Here is a 9,572-nt window from a genome sequence, read left to right on the forward strand (position 1 = left end):
TAGCAGGACCTCATTGGGAGGGTGTTCAAATTCCTCTGTGTGAGACAGAATGTAGTGCTTTTGTGATCAGAGGCTAAAAGCACTTCAATCAAGGGTTGCTTTGCTCAACTTACTCCATTTTACACAATTATTTATCAAAACATGTAGGTTTAATGGACAAATATGTGTGGAATATATGTGGTATGCAATAACCAGATTTAAAATAGACTGGGAATTAAAGTAGATTAAAATGAACTGGAACTGTAGAGCTTATCTTTTCATTTTTTTGGCCGCTGGCTCACACTGCCTGAAGACTGTAGACGTATTTTAACACCAGAGCTTAGTGCTAATATGTTAATTTGAAACGACCAGTGATGTGAGCAGTACATTTGACATGAATGAAAGCTCCTCTGGCCCTGTCACTCAAACCCAGTCCTAGAGCTTCACAGCGCAGTACAGTTTCATTTGTCTTATCGTCCCTCATATTATTCAACTCTTCACAGGCTTTACGCCTAAATAGGTATAATATTGCAATATTATTTTCCAGTTTGATGCACAAACCAAGAGACCAACACATAACTCTGTGTACAATGCTTGTGATATATGAAGGGTGGTTAGCTGTTTTAAACACTTCTAGAATTTGTTTCTATGTTTGAATAGAGCTGGATGAGCTACTGCTGCACTGCTATTGGTGTCACACAACAAAATTGAGAAATGACAAAATCTTGGTTAACTGTAATGTATGTACTGTGCAAAACGTCAGAGACCATTGATCTTATTTTCAGACGAAACCTTTAAATAATCAAGACAAAAGTCAGAATAAGAATAAGTCAGAACAAAACCTTGTATCTCCAGAAAGGTGACTTTACAGGAGAAGGAAAAAACATCCTTAACTTTTAATGGAAGTTAATGAAGAAATAATTTATTCTACATCATTCTGGAGCATTTCTGTTCATCTATCATTAAATCTTGACACAATGTAAAGGGCAGCTGGTGATTTGAAATCATGTCAGAAAATAAAAAACAAGAGAAACAGAGGTACGAAGTTTTGGATCCAAAACTGGAATTTTAAAAAATGATTAAACTTTATAGAGAGAATGGGAATTCTAACAACCATGCAAGATGTGCTAGACCACCAAAACTGTCCTCATCAGATACGCAGTACTTAAAGCTTTCGTCTTTGACAGAGAGGAGAAAAGCAAATTTCACTCTTGATTCAGATCTGTAAAAATCCACAGGTGTATCTGTCCATCTTTCCACTGTGAGAAGACAACCCAACACTATGAATCTGAAAGGATGTATAGCTGTGAATAAGCCCTTACTGAGAAAATAAACAACAACAAAGAACATTTGCACTAGAACACCAAAACGTGTTTTTATAAACTGATGGGTCTAAATTTGTAATTGGGATTACATGAATCATGAGAAGCAGAAAACACCACCAAGACTGAACTTTGGAGGTGTGAAAAATATCCCAGCAGATTTATTTAAAAAACTGAAAACAGGTCACTCAAAAATAATGGCAGCTGTAATAAACACAGAAGGTGGACACACTAAATACTGGAATGCTTGACATTATATTTAGCTGCTGAGGTTTTTGTGTACTTTTCAGTTAAATGTATACTCTTTAAAATGATGGTTCTTCAAGGGTTCCTTAGTAAAGAAAATGGTTCTATATAGAACCATAAACACTCAATGACACCTTTGTATGATTAAAGGGTTTTTTGCATCTATCTTCTGTTCTGATGTCAACAGAAGAACGCTTTTTGGTTCTATATGGAATCATTTTAATGAAGAAGCCTTGAAAACACTTTTTTTTTAAAGTGTACATAATGGCAGTTTTGGCTGGAAATGCATTAAATGAAAGGGTGTGTGGTTTCTGACTTCTGCAGTTGCTGGTTGCTGTTGTTTTGAAATATATAAATAATGAACTTCCTATTTATGGAAATCAGATTTTTTTCTGGTTAAGGTTCCCTTTGATGCCATTTTAGGAGACAAAAACAAAAGAAAACAGTTCTATCAAAACGTCATTTGATACAATGAATCTGGACGTATTGTAATATTTTGCTATAACAAATATTTTGATGTTTAAGCCTCCACTGAAGGAGTGGGAGCTAAAATAGCATCAAACTGCATTCAAAAGAAATAAATAGATTTACAACTGAAGACAGCAGCCCACAGTTTAATGCTCAGACACTGCACCTTCACCACTTACAGAAAGAGCAAGGAGAGCTGGGTAGTTCTCATCGTTGGAAACAAACTACACAGTCTCTGAGTGGAATTTACCCAAAGCCCTCCTCCTGCTCTTCAATACTGGGGGAAAGAGAGAGGTGGGGGTGGTAAGAGGGAGTCCTGTATTGTGTGTGTGAATATGGTGGGGATTTAGAATGAGCAGGGGAGAGGCAAAGGAAGGTTGGAGGGTAAAAGGAGGATGGAGGGGGGTTGAGCTGGCTCAAAGACACCAGCTGGCTTTGTCTTTTCCTAGGCAACCATGCCAAGCATATAACAATACAAACAGAGAGAGAGAGGAGTAAAGTATGAGAGATGTCACAGGATAAAAGTGAGTTATGTAATGCTTTCCCTTCTCTGACCTCTCACCCATTCCCACTCTTTTCTGTATGCTATTGACAAATGAAAAGATACACACACACATACACACACACACACACACACACACACACACACACACACACACACACACACACACACTTGTTTTTATACAGTACCAGGCACATGGTCATACATGTGTCCCCTATGTGTTAACAGACGTACGCAAAATGTGTTTAAATTTCACGTTTTGGTGATTCTCCAAGTGAATGCACCCTCTACAGTTAACACACTCCTGCACGTTTTAATGCACAATTACTGTTTATTTGCTGTATTTAGTACATTGGGAAAAATAAAACATAATATTTATGCAAAGTCATGACACATTGTATAGTTATGTTTTGTTTTATATGTTAAACTCAGCAGATAAACAAAAAACTTTGCACTAAACTTGCAGAAAAATGTCACATTTAAGTTGATGGGGGGTGAAACTGCATATTACTTATCAAAACCTCATAATTATCTTGTATTTATTCCTTTTTATGCTATTTTAAAACACTAGCTGCTTTATACATTGTGTGGAAACTTCACAGTAGATGGACCAATAGAAATACTCTAAAATCTCTTGGTATGAAATCCTGTCAAATTAATGTGCATTACATGTTTTTCCTTTTCCTGAAAAACTACCATTTTAAGATACAGGACTTTACCTACAGTGAAAATGCATCTATTTTACATTCTTTTCTAAATATATTACAAAATATGTTACCAACAAAATGTAAGTAGAATTAAGCATAAAAGTAGAATATTTACCAATTTCATAATTTCTCAGTATGTAGTATGTCCCCATTTTACTTTAATGGCAGCGTGCACTCTGGCATGGATTTCACAAGTTGGTGCAAAAGGCTCTGATGAGTTGTGAGAGTCGTGTGAGCACGAACTTCAATGGAAAATAAATTGCACAAAAGGATGAACATGGTCAATGTCACACATTTGCTGAAATTTGAATAGTGACATATATTATTAAATATGCCTTCTTCATTTTTCATTACATACATCTTTAAGACCATTCTGCTTATTTCAAGATCAAATGAAAAAAATACTAGTTTTTCAATGTGGTTTCATATTGTTGGAGCTCACTGCACTTATAATAAAGACTTTCTAAGCCTAATCATAAACCTAACCTTAACTACAACCTCCAAAGCTTTTACCCTTTCAATAAAAATGTAGCATTTATTTAAAAAAGAACACTTCATAAAGTCAGGACCATGTTGTCTGTAGGATAGCCCTACAAACAATCACGTAAGCGCGTATGCATTTGTGCTCGAATACACAATCACACAGATGGTAAGAGAGAATAAAAATAGTGCATGTGGGTTTTAAAGGGGCAGAGAGATCCTCTCAGGATGCTCGAGACACCACACACATGAAGAATAACAGACATAGCTTCATCACTACATGGCATTATATTCCCATCCATCAGCGGAGGCTAGAGAAAGCGAGAGGATGTGTGAATAAACTGCGTGTTTGCTCAACGCTGCGGCACACCATCCTCACAGTAAGATATCCTGCAGTCACGACACACAGAGCTCTCCTGTATCCTTCTCTCCTCTGGAACGGACAGATGGGCTATGGGGGATGGGAGAGGAGAGAGAGAAAGAGAGAGATACATTGAAAAGAAACGAGAGAGGGAGCTGAGGACAAGAGGAAAATAGCTGGGTAATACTGAATATAAGCTGCTACAAAGCTGAGAATGATACATTGGCAAGTAATATAGCACTAATGATACAACAGAGGTGCAAGAATGAAATAAAAAATATGAAAGAGGTATAACATTTTCAAGTTTGAGGCAATTTTCAATCACGATGTTCAATTATGAAATTAAATTTGGTTTGCTAAAATTGTCTTAATTAGTTATAAATATACACTAAACAACAGAACACTAAACATGTACGTCGTGTATTTGTTGTTTTGCTTGAAAATCAGCATATACCTTGAGAACAAGAGCGAGTAATCACGATTATAGAAGATGATATCTTGTGAGCTAGTTTAAAAAGCAAAATGGCTTTCTAAGAGATTTCTCCTCAGTGTCCTGATATAAAGATGTTAAATTCCATCAACAGCACACAGGATTTAGCTGTTGGATAATAACTACAGTTGTTACTGGGCATCTTTGAGGAGAGGTTAGAAAAAGGTTAAACAACACATTGACATCACCGCTTAGTTAATGTTATTAGCATTTACTACAATATAAGTGCATATTTTTTGAGCATATTCACATATACTGACCAGATAAATAGCTTTTTGGTCTTATTTTTTTAACGAGCAGCATTTTTGGCTGCTCTCTAACAAAATGAGCCCCAAAAAGCACATCTTCGACAATTTCTAAGCTACTTGAAGAAAAAAGTCTCTGTTTTGAGTGTGGATGCATGCAGAGCAAAAGCCCCTCCCCCTCTTCGCCCAATTTATTCTCACAAGACACATGCAGAGGCCTAGTTTCAATCATTGACAATGTTTTTCCTGAAGCATGATGAATGAGAGACCATCAGAAGACCCCAGGAATGCATCGGGGATTGATTTTTTAAAAATTTTTTTTACACTTTTTTTTGTTGTTGTTGACGTTTTTTTGATACTCCTTTGTCCTACTATAACCTTTACTTAAAGTAAAATACGTTTTGCCACCACAAAAGAGATATATCGGTTAGTAACAGTGAGATACTTGTGGAACTATTTTGCTTTTCTATATTGTCACTGAAGGTTCTAGAGGTCAGCACGTCCATAATATATTAGTGACATGGGACAGGGGTGTAAAACGAGACATAAATTAGCACCCAGGCCAGAGGGGGAAGGAGAAGGCAAGTCAAAAGCACACTTGTTCATTTTCACCCCCATATGCTGTAGTGCAGAGGTGTCCAAATCTGGTCCTGTAGAGCCAGAGTCCAACACAGTTTGGTGATTTCCTGCTCAAACAAATACACTAAAGCTGGTAACCAACTGCTGACTTGAATCAGGTGTGTTTGAGCAGGGAATTCACCTAACTCTTCTGTACTATGGCCCTCCGAACCGTAGATGGACACTCCTGTCCTAGATTGTGAGGAGAAACCAATTACTTTCAGTAGTACAATTGAAAAGTAGCCAAAAGAGTAGCCAATTACAAAAGCACAACTCAACTATGTGAAAAGCTGATCAGTTGTTTATAGTTCATGAAGACAATTATTAAATACACACACACACATCTTCTAAGATGCTAAACCTTCTGTGTCATGGGGGGAGCTGAAGCCTATCCCAGCAGTCATTGGGTGGAAATCAGGATACACCCTGGACAGGTCACCAGTCCATCGCATGTCAGACAGATAGACATAAACATTTACACACACAATCACATCTAGGGGCAATTTAGCCTGTCCAATTGCACTTTGTAGTTCTACAACTACAGACTGTGGTCCATCTACACCTCAGTGTTACTGCTGGACTGAGAATAGTCCACAAACCAAAAATATCCAGCCAACAGTGTCCTGTGGGCAGCGTCTTGTGACCACCGATGAAGGACTAGAGGATGACCAACACAAACTGTGCAGCAGCAGACGAGCTGTCGTCTCTGACTTTACATCTACAAGGTGGACCAACAAGGTAGGAGTGTCTAATAGAGTGGACAGTGAGTGGACACAGTGTTTAAAAACTCCAGCAGGACTGCTGTGTCTGATCCACTCGTACCAGCACATCACACACTAACATACCACCATCACGTCAGGGTTACTGCAGTGCTGAGAACAATCTACCCAAATAGTACCTGCTCTGTGAGGGTCCATGGGGGTCCTGACCACTGAAGAACAGTGTAAAAGGGGGCTAATGAAGTATCAGGGACACAGATGGACTATAGTCTGTAACTGTAGAACTACAAAGTGCACCTATATAGTAAGTGGAGCTGATAAAATGGACAATGAGCATAATGTTATGCCTGATCGGTGTAAATGTGAAGTACAGTCTCCAAAGGGCTATGCAAGTAGTTTGGATGAAAAGCCAAAAGACAGTTTAACAAAATGACACCAAGCTGTCCAAGAGGTTCTAGCTAAGTTGAAACAGGAGTAAAATATCCATCCATCCATCCATTTTCTAAACCGCTTCTCCCTCAGGGTCGCGGGGGGGCGCTGGAGCCTATCCCAGCGGTCATTGGGCGGAAGGCGGAGTAAAATACAATTAGTAAAATATGTAAACTTCACTATGTCATATGTTTATGTAGAAAAGTGTGTTTAAGTGCAAGGTAAGGACCCAGTAAAGCTATAGTAAGAATAATTGCTTTATTTTACAGTCCAGATTCTGTTTTGTGTCTAAGTAGTAGAAACATTTAAAACTCTTGTGTAAAGTATATTTTGACTTACAACCTCATTACTCCAAATAATTATTCAAATGAGATGTTTAATGTGTCCTTTATCTGCTTAATAGCTAAAACCTATAAGACCTTTCGTTGTAATTTAGTTAACTGTCCTGAAACTTAACATCATGTTACAAAGATTATTAATCTATTACTTTGGAGCTTGTAGCTGAAATAATAATATGAGATATGGGAAAAATAACCATGAAAAAAAATCATGGATTTTACAAAATGTTTAAATTGCTTTAAAACCTGAGTTATGATGCACCAAGCAATAAAAAAAAGAAAAAAGAAAAGGAAATCGAAAAAAGAAAGAAAGAAAAGGAAAAAGAATAATCAATAGCCAGCAACACACACTGTTTGAACTGGAGTCAAGAATTAGTCACCATGGTTACGTGGTCTTGACACCCCCATACAGTCTATTTATTGATTGTGTGTGTGTGTGTGTGTGTGTGTGTGAGACAGAGAGACAGAGAGAGAGAGAGAGAGAGAGAGAGGAAGGGAGAGAGAGAGAGAGAGGGAGAGAGATTTAATATTGTTTGTACTGCTTTTAAGTGTTTGGTATATATGACAGTCAGAATGTATGCAACAATATAATGTGGGCATGTATAAATCATGTTTAAATCTCTGTAGTCATATTTTAAAATTATTTTATTTGGTTTAACTGCCTCTGGTTTGATGTTAAATTTGAGGTTAAATAAAATTTCTGAAACAGCTACATTGTACTGCACATCCTATACACATCTCTAAAATGAAGCAGCTGTGTGTGTGTGTGTGTGTGGACAAGGTTTATGTCACATTGTGGAAACCAAAACAGGTTTTGGTTTATACACTCACATTGTGGGGACATTTATTCTTTTTGTGTTGTCCCCCCCAATGTAAATCTTAGTGTAAGGTCAAAGGTTAAGCTAGCAGTAGTTCTTGTTAAGGTTTGTGTAAGACTCCAGGAAATTAATGAAATTCTATATAATGGCCCCACAAAAATACAGAAGTGTGTGTCTGTGTGTGTGTGTGTGTGTGTGTATGTGTGTGTGTGTGTGTGTGTGTGTGTGTGTGTGTGTGTGTATGTGTCTGTGGTTTATGGAGCCCATATAGTTCAGTTGCCCCCTTGTGGCAAAAGAGGCTCTAGAGTAAGGGCTTGCTTCCTTTTCCTCTCTCTCTTTCCAGACAAGCTCTTCTCATCCGAAGACTTAGAGCTACATGTATTTCATTAAAAGGGAATTCCACTGATATAATTCAATCATTAAAAACTGGGCTTTAAATGTGCTCAATTGTGTTCTCTGTAGAAGACGTGTTCATTCTTTAAATTTTGTTTTTGTTTTCTGTAAGGATTTGGCCTTTAAAAACATCATGTCTCAGGCATCACTTGTGTGAGGTAACTTTTAAAGTATGGTTCTTCTCAGTACCGCTGTGAGTGCTTACTGAAAAAATTCAGGGTAAAATTATAGCAATTTACAAACAATTAACAAATTCTCCAGTAATTTACTGTTTATTTACATCATTCATACTGTAATATAAAGTCACAGTACCTTACTGTATTTCTAAATGCAGGTAATTACTGCATGTGTGCAGCTTCTTCCCTGCAATTGTGTATTTTGAATGTAATTGTATGCTTGTATGTGCACATTAGAGTACATAGAATTACATTCAAATTTCCAAATCTTTAATCAAACCACAAGGAACGTTGGGAATTCTACCCTGTCAGTACTATACTCAGAGACAGGTGGCGCAATACTACACAAAGTCCTGAGCACTTTAAATATACTCTTTAAATAACAGCTAATTAATATTCAAGTAAACATTTTCACTTTTTAAACAAGAAGCTGGACCTGTTTCCCCCCAGAATGCATCAGCTGTACAGCTGTATTCAAGGAATACAGTAGATTGCTGTTGAATTTCCTGTATAAATTTACATAAGTTCTTTACATTTACTTTACAGTTACTGCCTTAACCCAACTACTGCTGCACACATAATTGCCCCTTTCTACCCCACCCATCAGTGGAAAGGGACCACCACAGGACTGCTACTGACCAGGTGTTTTCTGGCTTGTGGACCATTACAGCCCAGTGAGGAGTGTGTCAGATACAGAGACGCTGATGAAGGATCAAACACTGAATGTTTAATTTGATACTCCTTCTTTTGATGGTACATCTTGAGGGTGTTCGATTAGGGACAATAGCTCATCTGCTGCACAGTTTGTGACCACTGTTAGGGGGATATGTTTAGGTGCAGCAGTGACACTAGGTGTGTACAAACTCCAGCAACTCTGCTGTGCCATAAACACTCATAATATGCCTAATAAACTGGCAACTCAGCATGTATTAATAGATATTCATCTCAGAAGTCCTACTGACATTCAAGGCTAAGCTTCTCAAAAGCATCACAGACTTAATATCATCTGTACTGTTACACTGAACGCTCAAGGTCACATTGAGATCTCTGAGGTTTCAGAAAGACGTATTTGAGGTGATTACATTATCTAATCACTTTTGATTCCTTAAAGAACCTTTTCTTTTTTATTTGACCAATATTCACATCTTCGTGCATGTAACCTTAGTCACAGTGCATGTGGCCCAGCTTTCTGCATGTGCAGTTTGACTGTGTGAACTGAACTTTATGGAAACTCCCACATGTTAAAGAGAGCTCACCATCACTTCCTTCCTCTGAAACGAA

The sequence above is a fragment of the Pygocentrus nattereri genome, chromosome 2 (genome assembly GCF_015220715.1).
Source record: "Pygocentrus nattereri isolate fPygNat1 chromosome 2, fPygNat1.pri, whole genome shotgun sequence".
Lineage (NCBI taxonomy): Eukaryota > Metazoa > Chordata > Actinopteri > Characiformes > Serrasalmidae > Pygocentrus > Pygocentrus nattereri.